Genomic DNA, 17,862 nt, shown 5'->3' with positions numbered 1-17,862 from the left:
TATTCATCTTATTTTTTTTACTAGTAACTGCTTTCTTATCTATAACAATTATCTATCTTATCTAGCATGTACAAGATCTGGATTTGATCCCAATCAGGAAAAAGGAATTAAGTGGAATAGATACCTCCACAGAGTGTATCAATTAAAGACCTTGGAGGACACAGTTCTTGGCCTTAGGTCTTTTCTGCTTTTATTTTTTTAGTATGATGTGTTGGGGGTGTGAGTGTGCGGATGCACACGCACAGGAAGGCTAGAGGAAGGCAGTGATGTCTTCTCTATTGCTCCCGAGTTTACTGCCTTCAGACAGAATCTTCCATTGGGCTGAAAGCTGCTATTTCATCTAGGATTGCTGAGCAGCTGGGTCTCAGAATGTCTCCCAGGACTTGGGTGAGAGGCACATACCTAGATGTTCAGGGGATTCAAACTCCCAGATCCTCTTGCTTTCAGAGCAAGGCTCTTGCCCATTTGCTCAGCTCCAGGTTACCATTTCAACTACACTGGCCTTCCTGGCTGTAGTTCTCTTCTAGAGTTACTCTTAAAATGGTAATGACAGTCCCAGTGAGGTAGTAGAAATTTCTGTGGGCACTACTAAAAGTGCTTCTGATATCCTGGTGAAGGCACTGATGTTTGCAATATTCTGTTCAACTCTTAATCCATTTCCTAGGGTTCCAGAACCTTCCTGTTGTGGCTCTCATCGCCAAGTTTGCCAATGGTGCATCTAAAATAGTATGAGAGAAACCAATATGAAAGACTCTTGTAGATGTGTTGTTGACGGCATTGTGTTATTTCTCTTTGCTGTTTCCAAGGGAGTGGTAGTCCAAAAGCTGGCCATCAGAATGCTTCCTCTTTTGGATGTATTATTATCAACCCTCCAACACATGCAATTTTTTTGAGTTAAAATATGTACTAGGGTCATGGCTATAGTAGATGTGGTTCAGCTTAGGTGGGAGTGTTAGCTCCATGACACTATAATGCCCAGTGTTTGTGAGTTCTAGAATATATTTTCAGGTGGTGTTGGGGTCATGTCTTGTGGAAAAGCAGACAAGTACTGAATGCTTTTAACCCTTCACATTGTGCCAGAAGACAACTCTATGTAATTATTCCTCTCCTTCCTTCCTCCTTTATGTAGGTTCTGGTAATATAACACACAGCACAGCAAGCCCTCAATTCACAGAACCATTTTACTGGCTCCACTCTTTCTAATTCTTACATTTAGATTTTGTTCTTTCTTTGACTCAAATCTTTCTCTCTATCTGTGGCTCTCTCTTTCTATATCCCTATGTATCTAATTTATCATCTTTGTTAGTATTCTATTCTTCTTATGCCATTAATTTTGTTTCCATTGTTTTGATAATTTGTTCCTAACTGTGTCTTATAGGCAACCATGCAAACTTTCTTATCAATAGGTAGGTGTTGGCTAGACAATAAATGATGCCTTAAGGTGGTATCTTTCTCTTGGTGAAAAATGCTTTTCTTTTCTTTTTTTTTGAGAAAGTAATTTTATTAAATTATAAAAGTTTCCATTTCCGCCCCTCCTCCCAACACCCTTCCACTCCCCCCACTCCCTCTCCTCCTCCCTCTTCATCCCTAAGAGCTGTCAGGGTTTCCTGCCCTGTTGGAAGTTCAAGTTCCTCCCCCCTCCCTCCAGGTCCAGGAAGGTGAGTATCCGAACAGACTGGATCCCCAAAATCCAGTATATGCAGAGGAAACAAGTCCCAGTGTCATAGTCAATGGCTTTTTAGAAAGACTCCGGGCCAGCCAATTTCAGAGAATCGGGCCACATTCAGAGAATCTGGTTGGATCACGTCCTCGTTCAGTCCCAGTCCAACTGGCCTTGGTGAACTCTCATTAGATCAGTCCCCTTGTATCAGTGGGTGATAGCATCCCTCGCAGTCCTGATTTAATTTTTCATTTTCTTCCTCCTTCTGCTCCTCATTTGGACCTTGGGGAGCTCAGTCCGGTACTCCAATGTGGGTCTCCATCTGTATCGCCATCCATCGTCGGATGAAGGTTCCCTCTGTTCTTGCCTTCTTTGCTCACGTTCTTTTTCTTTCTGCTTCTCATTTGGACCTAGGGAGTTAAGTCCAGGGTTCCAAGGTGGGTCTCTGTCTCTATCTCCATCCATCGCCAGATGAAGGATCTATGGTGATAAGAAAAATATTCATCAGTATGGTTATGGGCCAAGGCCGGTTCAGGCACCCTCTCCTCTGTCCAGAGAGCAATCTGGGGATCTCTCCTAGGACCTGGGATCCCATATATAATCAAGTCTCCTGTAAACCCTAAAATGACTCCCTTACTTGAAATATATTCTTCCCTGATCCCATATCCATCCTTAATCCCCCCCCATCCCAGTCCAAAGAGCTTTCCCCATTCCTCCCCTACTCCCTTCTCTCTAACCCTCTCCCCTTCCAACAACCCTCCCACCCCCCCATGCACCCGAGGTTACCTGGGACTCTTGTCTATTTCCTATCTCCTGGCAGATAGCTAAATAATCTTCATCAGGTTCATCTTCTTATTTAGCTTCTCTAGGATCACGAATAATAGGCTCAAAGACCTTTAATTATGGTTAGAATCCACTTATGAGTGAATACATACCGTGTTCCTATTTTTGGGTCTGGCTTACCTCACTCAGTAAAGCGTTTTCTATTTCCATCCATTTGCATGCAAAATTCAAGATGTCATTGTTTTTTACCGCTGAGTAAAACTCTAATGTGTATATGTTCCACACCTTTTTTAACCATTCTTCTATTGAGGGGCACCTAGGTTGTTTCCAGGTTCTGACTATTACAAATAGTGCTGCTATGAACATAGTTGAACAAATGCTTTTGAAGTATGTTAGGGAATCTCTAGGGTATATTCCGAAGAGTGGAATTGCTGGGTCCTGAGGGAGGTTGACTCCCAGTTTCCTGAGAAACCGCCACACTGATTTCCACAGTGGCTGCACAAGTTTGCATTCCCACCAACAATGGATGAGTGTTCCCCTCATTCCACATCCTCTCCAGCATAGGCTATCATTGGTGTTTTTGAGTTTGGCTATTCTGATAGGTGTAAGATGATATCTCAAAGTTGTTTTGATTTACATTTTCCTGATCGCTAAGGAGGTTGAGCATGACCTTAAGTGTCTTCTGGCCATTCGAAGTTCATCTGTTGTGAATTCTCTGTTAAGTTCAGTACCCCATTTTTTAATTGGGTTAATTAGAGTTTTAGTGTCTAGTTTCTTGAGTTCTTTGTATATTTTGGAGATCAGACCTTTGTCTGATGAGGGGTTGGTGAAGATCTTCTCCCAGTCGGAAGGTAGCCTTTTTGTCTTACTGACAGTGTCCTTTGCTTTACAGAAGCTTCTCAGTTTCAGTAGGTCCCATTTATTCATTGTTTCTCTTATTGTCTGCACTCCTGGGGTTCTGCTTAGGAAGTGGTCTCCTGTGCCTATATCTTGTAGACTGCTTCCCACTTTCTCTTCTATCAGGTTCAAAGTGATCGGATTAATGTTGATGTCTTTAATCCATTTGGACCTGAGTGTTGTGCATGGTGATAGATATGGATCTATTTTCATTCTTCTACAGGTTGACATCCAGTTATGCCAGCACCATTTGTTAAAGATGCTATCCTTCTTCCATTGTATACCTTTAGCTCCCTTGTCAAAAACCAGGTGTTCATAAAGTTTGTGGGTTAATACCCGGGTCTTCTATTCGATTCCATAGGTCGACTTCTCTGTTGTTATGCCAATACCAAGCTGTTTTCAACACTGTTGCTCTGTAATAGAGATTGAAGTCAGAGATGGTAATGCCTCCAGAAGTTCCTTTATTGTATAAGATTGTTTTGGCTATCCTGGGTTTTTTTGTTTTTCCATATAAACTTGATTATTGTTCTCTCAAGGTCTGTGAAGAAGTTTGGTGGGATTTTGATTGGAATTGCATTGAATCTATAGATTGCTTTTGGTAGAATTGCCATTTTTACTATGTTGATTCTCCCAATCCAAGAGCAGGGGAGGTCTTTCCATTTTCTGGTATCCTCCTAAATTTCTTTCTTCAAGGACTTAAAGTTCTTGTCAAATAAATCTTTCACTTCCTTGGTTAGAGTTACCCCAAGATATTTTATGCTATTTGTGGCTATCATGAAAGGTGATGTTTCTCTTATTTCCCTCTCTGCTTCTTTGTCCTTTGTGTATAGGAGGGCAACCGATTTTTTTGAGTTGATCTTGTATCCTGCCACATTACTAAAGGTGTTTATCAACTGTAGGAGTTCTTTAGTAGAGTTTTTGGGGTCGCTTATGTACACTATCGTATCGTCTGCAAATAACAAAAGTTTAACTTCATCCTTTCCAGTTCGAATCCCCTTGATCCCCTTATGTTGTCTTATTGCTATTGCTAGAACGTCAAGCACTATATTGAAGAGGTATGGAGAGAGTGGACAGCCTTGTTGTGTTCCTAATTTTAGTGGAATGGCTTTGAGTTTCTCTCCGTTCAATTTGATGTTAGCTGTCAGCTTGCTATATATTGCTTTTATTATATTTAGTTATGATCCTCATAAACCCAATCTCTCCAACACCCTTATCATAAAGGGGTGTTGAATTTTGTCAAATGCTTTTTCAGCATCCAATGAAATGATCATATGGTTTTTTCTTTCAGTTTATTTATATGATGGATTACATTGATGGATTTGCGTATGTTGAACCAACCCTGCATCTCTGGGATGAAGCCCACTTGATTATTATGGATGATTTTTCTAATGTATTCTTGGATTCAGTTTGCCAGTATTTTATTGAGTATTTTTGCATCAATGTTCATGAGTGAGATTGGTCTGTAATTCTCTTTCTTGGTTGTGTCTTTGTGTGGTTTTGGTATCAGAGTAACTGTAGCTTCATAAAAAGAGTTTGGCAATGATTCTTCTGTTTCTATATTGTAAAATACATTAAGGAGTATAGGTATTAGCTCTTCCTGGAAGTTCTGGTAGAATTTTGCATTGAAACCATCTGGTCCTGGACTTTTTTTGGTAGGGAGGTTTTTTGATAACAGCTTCTAATTCTTCACGACTGACAGGTCTATTTAGATTGCTCACCTGGTCTTGGGTCAACTTTGGTATATGGTACTTATCTAAAAAAAATGTCCATTTCTTTTACATTTTCCAACTTTGTGGCATATAAATTTTCGCAGTAAGATCTAATGATTCTCTGAATTTCCTCTGTGTCTGTGGTTATGTCCCCCTTTTCATTTCTGATCTTATTAATTTGTATGTTCTCTCTGCCGTTTGATTAGTTTGGATAGGGGTTTTTCAATCTTGTTGATTTTCTCAAGAACCAGCTTTTTGATTCATTGATTCTTTGGATTGTTTTCTGTGTTTCTATTTTGTTGATTTCAGCCCTCAGTTTGATTATTTCCAGTCTTCTAGACCTCCTGGGTGTATCAGCTTCTTTTTTTTCTAGAGCTTTCAAGTGTGCTGTTAAGTCTCCAATGTGTGCTTTCTCCGTTTTCTTTAATTGGGCACCTAGTGCTATGAACTTTCCTCTTAGCACTGCTTTCATAGTGTCCCATAGGTTTGAGTATGTTGTGTCTTTATTTTCATTAAATTCAAGGAAGACTTTAATTTCTTTCTTTATTTCTTCCTTGACCCAGGGGTGATTCAGTAGTTGACTGTTCAACTTCCTTGAATTTGTTGGCTTCCTGGGGGTAGCACTGTTGTTGAATTCTAACTTTAATCCATGGTGATCTGACAAGACACAGGTGGTTACTAATATTTTTTTGTATCTGTGGAGGTTTGTTTTGTTACCCAGTATGTGGTCAATTTTCGAGAAGGTTCCATGAGCTGCAGAGAAGAAGGTATATTCTTTCCTATTTGAGTGGAATGTTCTATAGATGTCTGTTAAGTCCATTTGATTCAATACCTCCAATAATTCTCTTATTTCTCTGCTAAGTTTCTGTATGATTGACCTGTCCATTGGTGAGAGAGGAGTGTTGAATTCTCCTACTATTAGTGTCTGTGGATTGATGACTGCTTTGAGTTCTAGAAGTGTTTCTTTTACATAAGTAGGAGGTTTTATATTAGGGGCATAGATATTCAGGATTGAGACTTCCTCCTGATGAATTGTTCCTGTTATGCGTATAAAATGTCCATCTCCATCTCTTCTGATTGATTTTAGTTTGAAGTCAATTTTGTTAGATATTAGAATGGCCACACCCACTTGTTTCTTAGGTCCATTTGCTTGGAAAACCTTTTCCCAACCCTTTACTCTGAGTAGATGTCTGTCTTTGTGGTTGAGGTGTGTTTCTTGTAAACAGCAGAATGTTGGATCCTGTTTTTGTATCCAATCTCTTAGTCTGTGCCTTTTTATAGGTGAATTGAGTCCATTAATATTAAGTGATATTAATGACCAGTGGTTGTTGACTCCGGTTATTATTATTTTTTGTTTGTTTGTTTAATAGAGTTTGTATGTGTCCCTTCTTTGAGTTAAGCTCGTGAAGGGTCGCTAGATTTCTGAGTTATTGTAGGCAGTGTTGGCGATGTTGGATTCCTTGGGTTGCGATTTTCCTTCTATTACTTTCTGTAAGGCTGGGTTTGTGTCTACGGATTGTTTAAATTTGTTCTTATCCTGGAATATTTTGTTTTCACCATTGATAGTGAATGATAGCTTGGCTGGGTATAGTGGTCTGGGTTTGCATCCATGGTCTCTTAGTTTCTGCAGTACCTCTATCCAGGACCTTCTGGCTTTCATGATTTCCATAGAGAAGTCCGGTGTAAGTCTGATAGGTTTACCTTTATAAGTTACTTGACCTTTTTCATTTGCAGCTCTTAATATTCTTTCTTTAATCTGTATGTTTTGTGTTTTGATTATTATATGGCGAGGGGATGTTTTTTTTTTTTGATCCAGTCTATTCAGTGTTCTGTATGCTTCTTGAACCTTCATAGGAATATCATTCTTTAAGTTGGGAAAGTTTTCTTCTATAATTTTGTTGAATATATTTTCTGGGCCTTTGATCTGCAGTTCTTCTCCTTCTTCAATCCCTATTATTCTTAGATTTGGTTTTTTTATTGTGTCCCAGATTTCTTGAATGTTTTGTGATGAGAATTTGTTGGATTTGCTGATTTCTTTGATCTGAGGATTTATTTTCTCTATGGTATCTTCAGAATCTGAGATTCGTTCTTCCATCTCTTGTATCCTATTGGTTATGCTTGATTCTGTAGTCTCTGTTCACTTACCTAGATTTTCCATATCCAGCCAGCCCTCGTTTTGTGTTTTCTTCATTGCCTCCATTTCAGTTTTCAATTCTTGAACTGTTTCCATTACCTGTTTGATTTTTTTTTTCTTGGTTTCTCAGTGTATCATTCACAGATTTACTCATTTCTTCAAACTTTTTGTTATACTTCTCATCTAGTTCTTTACTCATTTCTTCAATCTTTTTGTTGTATTTCTAATCCAGTTCTTTAAGGGAGTTGTTCATATCTCATTTAAGGGACTCTATTGCTTTCATAATGGCACTTTTTTCCACTTCTTCTGGGTTTAGGTGTTCAAGTCCTTTTATTGTAGGGTTGTTGGGATCTGGTGATTTCATGTTGTTTTTTTAGATTGTTGGAGGAGTTCTTGCCTTGGCGTCTGCCCATCTCTTCTTTCAACTGCTCTATATTGGATCTTCTGTTACCAGGTCAGGTTCCCTTGTTGGGCAGGGACTTCACTGACAGAAGGGCTACCTTTCCTCAGGCAGTCTATTGAAACACAGGCACTCCCTCCTGCCAGGTTGCACTCACATCCCAGGCCCAGCGCGCAAGGGAGCTGCTCTGGGGAGATCTTGTGGCCCCAGGGGGAAGGGGGGAAGAGAGGAAGGTGTACCTGGATGAAGGCTGGGATGGGATTCGGGAGAGCTCAGCAGGGTGGAGCCACCACTGCAGGGCGACCAGAAAGTCGAGGGGGGCGGGGAAAGTCTGAATTCCTCCTAGCCGAAGCCCTCGAAGCCCTCGGGCCAGGAGCAAACTCACTCCTCCTCCAATGGATGTCTGCTAGAAGTTCACTGACTCTTGCTGGCCAGGAATGTGGCTGAGCTGATTCAGGGCCTGCCTGTCCTCAGGCAGGCTCTCAAAGCACAGGAACTGCCCCTGCACGGCTGAGCCCACAGCCCAGGCTCAGCCGAAAAATGCTTTTCTTATTTGAAACTTTCCTTCTGAATCTCCAGTGGCAAGATCAGCTAACTTGAAGTACATACTTTTTTTCCCCACATAATATTTTATTGATATTTATTGAACTCTACATTTTTCTCTGCTCCCCTCCCTGCCTCTCCCCTCCCCCTTCAACCCTCCCCCAAGGTCCCCATGCTCCCAATTTACTCAGGAGATCTTGTGTTTTTCTACTTCCCATGTAGATTAGATCTATGTATGTCTCTCATTGTTGTCTAAGTTCTCTGGCATTGGGATTTGTAGGCTGGTTTTCTTTATTTTTAAAAACCACCTATGAGTGAGTACATGTGATAATTGTCTTTCTGTGTCTGGGTTACCTCACTCAAACTAATGTTTTCTAGCTCTATCCATTTTTTTGCAAAATTCATGCTGTCGTTATTTTTTTCTGCTGTGTAGTACTCCTTTGTATAAATGTTCCACATTTTCCTCATCCATTCTTCAGTAGAGGGGCATTTAGGTTATTTCCAGATTCTGGCTTTGATAAACAATTCTGCTATAAACATCATAGCTGAGCACATGTCCTTATGGTACGATTGAACATCCTTTGGATATATACCCAAAAGTGGTATTATTGGGTCTTGAGGAAGGTTGTTTCCTAATTTTCTGAGAAATTGCCACACTGACATCCAAAGAGGTTGTACCAGCTTGCATTCCCACCAGCAATGCAGAAGTGTTCCCTTTCCCCAGAACCTCTCCAGCATAAGTTTTCATCAGTGTTTTTGATTTTGGCCATTCTTACAGGTGTAATATGGAATCTCAGAGTTGTTTTGATTTGCATTTCTCTGATGACTAAGTATGTTGAACATTTCCTTAAGTGTCTTTCAGCCATTTTAGCCTCATTCTCTCACTTGAACGCATTGACACAGAACCACATCCTAAATATAACCCCAGCAGCACAGACACTGAGAGAAAAAAAATAATAAATGGGACCTCATGAAACTGAAAAGCTTCTGTAAAGCAAAGGACACGGTCAACAAGACAAAACGACAGCCTACAGAATGGGAATACTTTTTAAAAAGACATTTCAAAAACATGTGTTTTTTTTAGTTGAATAAATTATGAATGTCTTGAATTTCTTGAGAGTGGTATTAAGAAAATAGCCAAGACTTGTTTGTTTTTAAATAGCAGCATACATCAAGCTATGTTTCGATCCTGTACTCTAAAAGATTTGCCTTGCTGTTTGGCCTGTTATCCCATATAACTCATGGCCATGACATTTAAAATTTGTGTTTTATGTCTCAGAGAAGCATTCCTGTATTCTGCGATGTATCTTTAGGTACATATCAACAATAAAGGTTTCAGGTTTTCCAATGATGATTGATCATTTTGGTGATATGTCCTCAGGAAATAAAATTTTGAGGGAGGATCCCATATAGCTTACCCCATCTCTGCTGCTTGGAGAAAGGGGGGGAACCCAAATAATCTGCAGATGGTTAATTTAGCACAATAAAGGTTGTAAATGACTAGGAAGGAAAGACAGGTTGTAACAGAGAAAATAAAGGCTCGTGAGTTTCTGTGTAGATAAGATTGTAAGGTTGTATGTTTAGAGTGCAGAAAGATGTGAAAATTGGGTAAAGAACTTAGACACATAGGAATTACTGACACTAGAAGAGATAGAAGTAGGGTACCAAGCTTTCCTGGAAATCCGGATTGAACATCCTATTATCTTGGAATTTTCTTTTTTTTTTTTTTTTTTTAGTAAATTTTATTAAATTATAAAAGTTTCCATTTCCGCCCCCCCTCCCAACACCCTCCCACTCCCCCCACTCCCCCCCTCCTTCCCCTCCGTCCCCCAGGGCAGTCAGGGTTTCCTGCCCTGTGGGAAGCTCCAGCTCCCTCCCCCTCCCTCCAGGTCCAGGAAGGCGAGCATCCAAACAGACTGGATCCCCAAAATCCAGCATATGCAGAGGAAACAGGTCCCAGTGTCATAGTCAATGGCTTTTCAGAAAGACCCCGGGCCAGCCACAGTCAGAGAATCCGGCCACATTCAGAGAATCTGGCTAGATCATGTCCTCGTTCAGTCCCAGTCCGACTGGCCCTGGTAAATTCTCATCAGATCCGTTCCCTTGTATCAGTGGGTGATAGCATCCCTCGCAGTACTGATTTCGTCTTTCATGTTCCTCCTCCTTCCGCTCCCCCTCCGGACCTCGGGGGGGCTCAATCCGTTGCTCCAATGTGGGCCTCCGACTGCATAGCCGTCCTTCGCCAGACGAAGGATCTATGGTGATAAGCAAAATATACATCAGTATGGTCATGGGCCACGGCCGATTCAGACACCCTCTCCTCTGTCCAGAGAGCAATCTGGGGGATTTCTCCTTGGACCTGGGATCCCATATATAATCAAGTCTCCTGTAAACCCTAAAATGGCTCCCTTAGTTGAAATATATTGTTCCCTGATCCCATATTCATCCTTCCTCCCTCCCCCCCCCATCCCCGGCCACCAAGCTTTCCCCGTTCCTCCCCTACTCCCTTCTCTCTAGCCCTCTCCCCCTCCATTTACCCTCCCACCCCCCCATGCACCCGAGGTTACCTGGAACTCTTGTCTATTTCCTACCTCCTGGCGGATAGCTAAATAATCTTCATCAGGTTCATCTTCTTATTTAGCTTCTCTAGGATCACGAATAATAGGCTCAAAGACCTTTAATTATGGTTAGAATCCACTTATGAGTGAATACATACCGTCTTCCTCTTTTTGGGTCTGGCTTACCTCACTCAGTAAAGCGTTTTCTATTTCCATCCATTTGCATGCAAAATTCAAGATGTCATTGTTTTTAACCGCCGAGTAAAACTCTAATGTATATATGTTCCACACCTTTTTTAACCATTCTTCTATTGAGGGGCACCTAGGTTGTTTCCAGGTTCTGGCTATTACAAATAGTGCAGCTATGAACATAGTTGAACAAATGCTTTTGTAGTATGTTAGGGAATCTTTAGGGTATATTCCCAAGAGTGGTATTGCTGGGTCCTGAGGGAGGTTGACTCCCAGTTTCCTGAGAAACCGCCACACTGATTTCCACGAGTTTGCATTCCCACCAACAATGGATGAGTGTTCCCCTCACCCCACATCCTCTCCAGCATAGGCTATCGTTGGTGTTTTTGACTTTAGCTATTCTGACAGGTGTAAGATGGTATCTCAAGGTGGTTTTGATTTGCATTTCCCTGATCGCTAAGGAGGTTGAGCATGACCTTAAGTGTCTTCTGGCCATTCGAAGTTCATCTATTGTGAATTCTCTGTTAAGTTCAGTACCCCATTTTTTAATTGGGTTAATTAGAGTTTTAGTGCCTAGTTTCTTGAGTTCATTGTATATTTTGGAGATCAGACCTTTGTCTGAAGAGGGGTTGGTGAATATCTTCTCCCAGTCAGAAGGCAGCCTTTTTGTCCTACTGACAGTGTCCTTTGCTTTACAGAAGCTTCCCAGTTTCAGTAGATCCCATTTATTCATTGTTTCTCTTATTGTCTGTGCTGCTGGGGTCCTACTTAGGAAGAGGCCTCCTGTGCCTAAATCTTGTAGACTACTTCCCACTTTCTCTTCTATCAGGTTCAAAGTGGACGGATTAATGTTGATGTCTTTAATCCATTTGGACTTGATTTTTGTGCATGGTGATAGATATGGATCTACTTTCATTTTTTTACAGGTTGACATCCAGTTATGCCAGCACCATTTGTTAAAGATGCTATCCTTCTTCCATTGTATACCTTTAGCTCCCTTGTCGAAAATTAGGTGTTCATAAGTTTGTGGGTTCATATCTGGGTCTTCTATTCGATTCCATAGGTCGACTTCTCTGTTGTTATGCCAATACCAAGCTGTTTTCAATACTGTAGCTCTATAATAGAGTTTGAAGTCAGGGATGGTAATGCCTCCAGAAGTTCTTTTATTGTATAAGATTGTTTTGGCTATCCTGGGTTTTTCGTTTTTCCATATAAACTTGATTATTGTTCTCTCAAGGTCTGTGAAGAAGTTTAAAAAATATGGAACGCTTCACGAATTTGCGTGTCATCCTTGCGCAGTGGCCATGCTAATCTCTGTATCGTTCCAATTTTAGTATATGTGCTGCCGAAGCGAGCACATCTTGGAATTTTCTTGAGGCTCAGTAGTATGTCGTTCATCTTTTAGAAATTGTATTTAAATAAGTTGGCTCTGTGTCCCTGAGTGTAATACTTGGTCAAGATAAGGCCACCCAGTGGTAAGTCTAGTGTGGGTTAGATGACAGACCATAAATTACAGGGTGAAAGTCATAGACTTTGTAGCCAGGTAGTCCATGCTTAAAAGTCTGGCTGGAGGAAGTGCTTGGTGGATAAATAAGAACATACTTAACTTCTCTGAGATAATTTTCTTATCTGATAAGTGAAGATAATACCACTTATGTGGTTTTAAAATACGTTTTAAAGTCAAAAACACACTTTACAGAAGTTATCATGTTACAATCACCAACTACAACCTCCTCACATAGCACATACCAGCTCAAGGAAAGTGGATTTGGTTCAGGTCACTGGATATGCTGTAATCTTTCCCTTGGCTGGTTAGTGTCCCAAAGGCTGCTCCTCTTGCCTGTAAATCACGTCTCTCCCTTTCTTCTGTCCGTGCAACTCCTATTCAGCCGTCATGTCTCTGCTTAAATATCATTTGTTTCTGTCTTAATATCTTAATATCTCTTTTCCTATCCTTGGTTTCTTTATTATAGTAAAGAAATAGCATCTGCACTTGTAACTGTAACATTTAAAACATTTTATTATGACTATCGGATTGTTACCCTATGCGAGTTCTGTCTTTCTCTTCGGTCAATGACTCACTTTTCTTTATGGAATTAGAATATAGTAGAATATCTGTTAGATGTTAAATGTCCAATAAACATTTGTTAAAAGTGTGAATCAATAGGCAAATTATTCAGTATGTGAACTGGAGTAAGTATCGAGAGAACGGTGTTCCAGGAGTCCCTCAGCTTTAGAACTTGCATGGTTATATTACCCATGAAAACTACTAAAATGAACATGCTGAACTGTTCTTAATTTAACATTCCCTATAGATTTTCATTCTAAAATGTGAAGAAAGAAAATCACAATATTTTTTCACTAAACATACATATGACATAGAAAGCGACCTGCCCTTTTGTTCAAACTTACTCCATGTGTTTGATCAACAGTAAGTAACATGTTTTTCTTATGATGGTGCTTTCTAATTGAGGTAGAAGAAAACCTGGCAGTTACTTCTAAATACCATGAAATTGATAATATGAGGAGAAACACACTACTTATCATTGTTTGCAATCTCCAGAGGTAATCACATTTGTTGTTGCCATGTAATTTTTTTTTCATAATTTTTTGTGCTTACACAGCCCCACACATATAAAAGTAAATATATATGAAAGTTTTTTCTTTTATAACAGTGTGCAAAATAACCACAGAAAATTTTTCTGTTTCCCACAATACAGCGCTAAGGTAGGTAAGTCACATTTTTCAGACTACTGGGTAAGTTGCCAGGAGTCAAAATACTTTCCAACTACTTGCTTAAGGGGAAAGTTCAAAAGCCCCCAGATCCTCTTGAGATGTTCATAATCTAATAGATAAGAACAATTCCTGTCATAATTACATTTGTTCCAAATAATTATTCTCAATGCTGGGTTAGGAAGGGACTGAGCAAGCTCCTCAGAAATATAGTGTAAAAGAACACTATTCTCCCAGGGACAAATATCTTTAAATGAGGTTTCAGCCAAAAAGATGGGGCTACACATGCCAGACAGGGCCACATGGAGAGAATTTTACTTAAGTAGAAAGAGCAGAGCCCAGCTTTATCATGAGCTGGAGAACCTCACCCAAATACCATTCTTGCAGAAGAAGAGGGTAGACTGAATAATTCTCAAATGGGAGATGAGAACCTAAACTGAAGGTCTTCTATAATTAAGTGCCAATGTCCAGCTGATCAAGGATGATTTCAGAAATAAAATTTCACTCTTAAACCAACTATCTCAAGTTGTCGTTTGCTTTATAACTTCCTCAATGTACTGTACACTCATGTTTGCGGCCATACCCAAGAGGCTTTGCAAATCTTGATGTGATATGTTCTCATTTCACCATTTCACTCCTGGATAAGTAAACTCTGATTCTAAATTGCTGTTTTATCCATTATAGCAAAGAACTAGAATCAGTCTATATGTTCATCAACAGAGAAATGGATAAAATTTATTTTCTAACATTGTTTTATTATCTATATACTAAGGAGATAATTATACTGCCTTATATTTTGATATCTATTAGGTAGGTAGATCTTAGTGAAATAGAATATCTCTGAAGAAATTCATACAAGACTTTGGTTCATAGTTGGTATTCATATAATATACATGTTCTTTCTTCATTCCACCCCTGTCTGCCTCCCCCAACTTTCACCTTGATTTAGTATCTTATTTTAAATGAGAAACTGATCTATTTTTTCAAGATATAATATTATCAACTGAACGGCACATCCATATTCCACATACTGGTGTAGGAGTTTCTTCTGTTTGTGTGTTGCTTTCATTGGTTAATGAATAAAGAAACTGCCTTGGCCTAGTTAATAGGGCAGAACTTAGGCAGAGAAGACAGAACTGAATTCTGGGAGGAAGAAATCAGAGTCAGGGAAGCCACTGCCATGTGGTGTTATACAGATTAATGGAGATTGGTTAAAGTAACATGTAAGAGTTAGCCAATAAGAAGTTAGAGCTAATTGCCAAGCAGTGTTTTAATTAATACAGTTTCTATGTGGTTATTTCAGGTGTAAGCTAGCCGGGCAGCTGGGACAAACAAGGAGCCCCCTCCTCCAGCAAACATACCACATTTTATAGTACATTATTTTACAAATGATGTATAACTGACTGCCTGAATGATCTTGAAATTTGATGCTAATAGTATCATTTTTCAGAAAAAGAACTGAGCATCAGAAAGGTTAACTCTTTAGTTAAAAATATAAAGGTATTTATCATACTGTCTACTGATATTGCTCTTGACTTCCCATCAGAGGAAGGTGGTAAAAGTCTATTGCTGAAGACACCATATACTTAAGTTACAAGACACAGAGAAATCAAGTTGCAGCTGAGTTAAAAAAAATAATCCTTCCCTATTGACTAGTGATCATAATACCTGAAGTTTCAACGCAGGTTGCCAGGGGAGAGAACTCACCCTGCTATAGACTATACTTGTTACAATACAGACCTTCCAGGAAAGATGTACACACTGGTGCATTAGTGATACAGCTTATTGGGGGGTAATCAGTTGCTTTGCGATTGGATAAGAAGCACACTCCTTGGGAACGAATACATATGTAGTATCATAAACTTTGTCAAAAGCTAATGACTAGGGAGATTATGGGCCTAAGAAGTGAACATGCTACAGTTGTTTCTCTAAATGAACATGTTGTCTAACATCCTTCTAATATTCATGTTAATACTCACTGATTAGCGTCTATCTCAGCCTCCAGCAGAAAGGCTACTGCTTTACAGAGGGCATCAGTTAATCTAGGGACTCATATCTTGTCAAAATGCAGTACCTCTCATACTTCCATGAAAGACAAGTGGAAAGTGTCAGCACACAGGCAGGGAGTTGCATCTTCCTTACCATGATTTTCTTTAGAGCTGAAAAGAATTAACGCCCTTAGAATAATACCTAAGAGTCTGGGGTATTGGCCTTTATCAGGAGAGAAAAGATGTTCCTTGGCCATAAATGAAAGTAGTTTCCACATCATCTAGGAAACAATATTAAGTGAAAATAAGCTTGTAGCTTCTTTTTCAGAAAGTAAATCTAAATTTTATTCTTACTTCAGTACAAATTGGATGGAAGATCATAGTGACAAGTCATAATATGGCTTCAAAATTCAATTCTCATTCTGTTAGACCTTTCTGTGACTCCAGTAGCCTGAGTCTTAAACATTCAGATTTTAGGTCTAATAATGTGAGTACATTAATTTTCTCATACCCTCTGAGATTTTAAAATGACTCTAGGCTTGAGTATCTACTCTCTCTAAGTTTATGTCCTTTACTTCCATCCCATCATCAGGATTGCAATAAAGATTGATTTCTCTCTGAGGCCTTCTGCAAAATACCCTGGTCACAATGATGACAACCTTTCCAGAAATCATACCTCACAATTATCACTTACAATATTAATATGAACAGGTTCTAGTTTCAAGTGAGATATAAAGATTAATTGAAATATTATCACGTTTTACTCTTGTGTGCTTCTCTTGGTAGAAGGCACAGGGCCAAACTGTGTATGTGCTTCTTATAAAGTGCAGGACACTATTATACATATAAATATATATATATATATATATATATATATTATACATATACAACATCATATATGTAGGACATATATGATGGTTATGATATTAAAAAAATTGGATGAAAGAACACAAAAAAACAATTCTAAGAAGTCAGTGTAGAATTCCATGTTAAGTTTGAAAGATGAAGCCTTTAAATGGGTATTCTATCTTATCAATGTGTCTGTGTTTAATAGTTTGTAATAAGATTATAAGAACAAGTCACTCCACCCCTTCATTCAGACGTGATATCACTCTTACTATGGGTGTTATAGAGTTGTCATTGAACTGTCTAAACTTCTGTATTTCAGAGTTTCTTCTTCTTAAATGTAATCTCTGTTAGCCTTCCCCCATGTTTGAAATATATGGCTTTGATCAATTCTGTTCTTTACTAAAAGTTATAGCTCTAAAGTTCACGCTGAAAATCTGGAGTTTGAAGAGAATTTCTGGGATATTGAGACAATTTTTTTTTCTTTTTTTTTCCTGACAGCCAAATTTCTTCCCCCACATTTCCCAAAGTACTACAGCCAATTATGACCTAAATACTAAGTGAATTCCAAGGGGAAAACAAAGCTTTGCTTTTGACTGATGTCACCACGGGGACCATCTTTCAAATTAGCTACTTTAAACATTTTATTTTCTCCTTTTAAAACCATCTTGCTATTGAATTTATCAAGAAATATTATTAATTCAATTGATTTTTAGTTGTTTCAAAGGTGTTTAAAAGTAATATTACCCTTATAAATTGTCACCAGTTCTTTTCTTTGTATGTAGTAACAGAGGAGTAACTTCACTAAATTGCTGGAGGTTGTGTGATTCAAGGCTCAGAATTAGGCTATGATGGACTCAAGATAAATCAGCCATGATTAACCTACATAAGTATTGGAGTTTTATTGTGTTACAATAGCCAGCAACTATGGTGTGCATCTAAATGATCTTTTACAAAAGATTTTGTTAAAACCATTCCTTTCAATGAGCATCGGAGAACACTACATTATCATCAGATAATAATTTCTCCATTGAAAGAAAACAAGTGTTTAGTGAACTTTGACCATTTCCTTCACTTACCTAGTTCTTAAGTGTGCCCATTTGCTGAGCATTGACTAGTTGCTTCAAGGAGAACATTTTCTTAATATTACAGTTTGGGTTCACAATCCAGTTCTATTTATAAATACAAATCCTCATTGTTTTATATTTGTAATGAAGCAGAGAACAATGCCCTTAACAGTAAAGAACTGTTGTCGTTGTTGTTGTTTTTACTCTTTTGGCTCTTTGGGGGGCCCACCACCTAGCTCTTCAATAAATACAAATGAAGGCCTATTCTTTGTTGTTGTTGTTTTGTTTTAAGAATGCCTGGCTTTAGCTTGGCTTTTTTTTTTGTAAATTTTATTAAATTATAAAAGTTTCCATT

At 39.0% G+C, this 17,862-nt stretch overlaps 1 non-coding gene across 1 annotated transcript; it reads right to left on the bottom strand.

Annotated features, from left to right (window-relative positions):
* Nucleotides 1–12,127: 12,127 nt before the first annotated feature.
* LOC148122948 (U6 spliceosomal RNA) lies at nucleotides 12,128–12,231 on the bottom strand. The gene has a single exon (XR_015737347.1). It is a non-coding gene; the product is annotated as a U6 spliceosomal RNA (small nuclear RNA).
* Nucleotides 12,232–17,862: the final 5,631 nt, after the last annotated feature.

Source organism: Myodes glareolus, chromosome 2 (genome assembly GCF_982192425.1).
Source record: "Myodes glareolus chromosome 2, mMyoGla1.1, whole genome shotgun sequence".
NCBI lineage: Eukaryota > Metazoa > Chordata > Mammalia > Rodentia > Cricetidae > Myodes > Myodes glareolus.
Note: the sequence above shows the minus strand (reverse complement) of the source record. Positions and strands in the feature narration are given on the sequence as shown.